This window comes from Triticum aestivum, chromosome 2B (genome assembly GCF_018294505.1).
Source record: "Triticum aestivum cultivar Chinese Spring chromosome 2B, IWGSC CS RefSeq v2.1, whole genome shotgun sequence".
NCBI classification, from domain to species: Eukaryota; Viridiplantae; Streptophyta; class Magnoliopsida; order Poales; family Poaceae; genus Triticum; species Triticum aestivum.
In genome coordinates, this window is record NC_057798.1 from 704,211,646 (window position 1) to 704,213,407 (window position 1,762).

Below are 1,762 nucleotides of genomic sequence, written 5' to 3' on the forward strand. Positions count from 1 at the left end.
AAACATGTTGTTTTTGGCATCCCCACACCACCGAACAGCAGCAGTGATCTCTTCAGCCGCAAGGCAGCCTTTGCTGCCATGCTTGAGTGCATGGCTGGCAGCAAGAAGCATTCGACTGATCAAGATAAGGACATGGTTCTTAGCATGAATAGCTCCAGTACCGATAGCCTAGAGTATGGGGGTGTTCTAGATATGAGTGTGTCATGTAAAAGAGTGTGTGTTGGGAGAGTTGAATCTATAGTAGCCATAGATGGCTCCACTGTTCATGTTACAGAGGAGATAGATGAGGGAGAGGAGGAGGCCCATAATAGGAGAGAGTCTGTAGGTGATGGTAAGGAAGTAGGGGATATAAGCAAGGAAGCTACCGGCCCTGCAGCTGCCGGTCAACTGACAGGCGCACACGATGACACCCGTCAGGAGCCATGAAAATGATATGTTGGAACTGCCGAGGTTTGGGTCAACCTTGGACAGTTCAAGAACTTGTGTGCCTTTCAAAGACACACCGGCCTAACATTATCTTTCTTTCTGAAATAAGAAAAAAATAAAGAGTATGTTGAGAGTTTGCATTACCGCTTGGGTATGAAAAATATTTTTACTGTTTCTATGCCAGGCAAAGGAGGTGGATTAGCGGTCTATTGGGATGATCTCTACACTCTGGAGTCAAACAAATATGGGGAAAATTTTATTGACATGTACATCTCTAATGATGCTTGCACTAAGTGGAGATGCACTTTTATCTATGGGTAACCTAAGGCGAGCCAAAGGTATGTAATGTGGGAATTGTTAAGGCGTATAAAACCTCTTGGGTCTGGTCCATGGTTTATGGTTGGTGATTTTAATGAGGCTATGTGGCAACATGAGCCTTTTTCTCGGATCAAGCGGTCACCAAAACTTATGGAAAATTTCCGTAAGATTATGTCTAAATGTAATTTGTTTGATTTGGGTTTTCATGGAGTGCCTTGGACCTATAACAATAAGCAGGAAGGTAACAAAAATGTGAAGGTGCGGCTGGACCGGGCGGTGGTATGCCCTCAATGGTCTTCTATCTTTCGTGACTGCAAGGTATCAGATATTACCAGCTCCAGGTCAGATCATTGCCCTCTTCTTATTGAATTGATGGGTGCTCCTTGCTCTGGCGCATTTATTAAACATTTGAAATATGAAGCGTATTGGGAGAGGGAAAAGGTGGCGCTGCAAGTGCAGATTGACTCGTGTTGGAATAAAAATGCTAGAGTCAATTCTGGGAGATGTTGCTAATAATTTGGACAAGTTAATGAAGTCTCTATAAGGGTGGAGTAAGGTTCACATTGGATATTTTCCAAGAAATCTTGAATCTGCTCGTAAAAGATTAAGTGTGTTGTTTAACAGAAATGATCATAAAGCAATAGTAGAAAGGAAGAAAATTTTAAAGGAAATGGATGAGCTCCTGATAAAGGAAGAAATTATGTGAAAACAGAGATCTTGTCTGAATAAAATGAAATGGGGAGATAGGAACACTAAAAATTTTCATAGGAAGGCCACTTGGAGAGCTAAGAAAAATAATATTCTTGCCATCAAAACAAAAGATGGGTCTCAATCTCTCTCAGGATATGGAAGAAATAAAAGGTATCACTAATTCATTTTTCAAGGACCTTTATTCATGTGATTCTGTGGTTAATCCATCTCGTATAATCTCTCTTGTGAAACCATTGGTGACTGATCAAATGAATGAGGATCTTTATAAACCGTTTTCTGAGCAAGAAATTAGCGATGAACTCTTCCA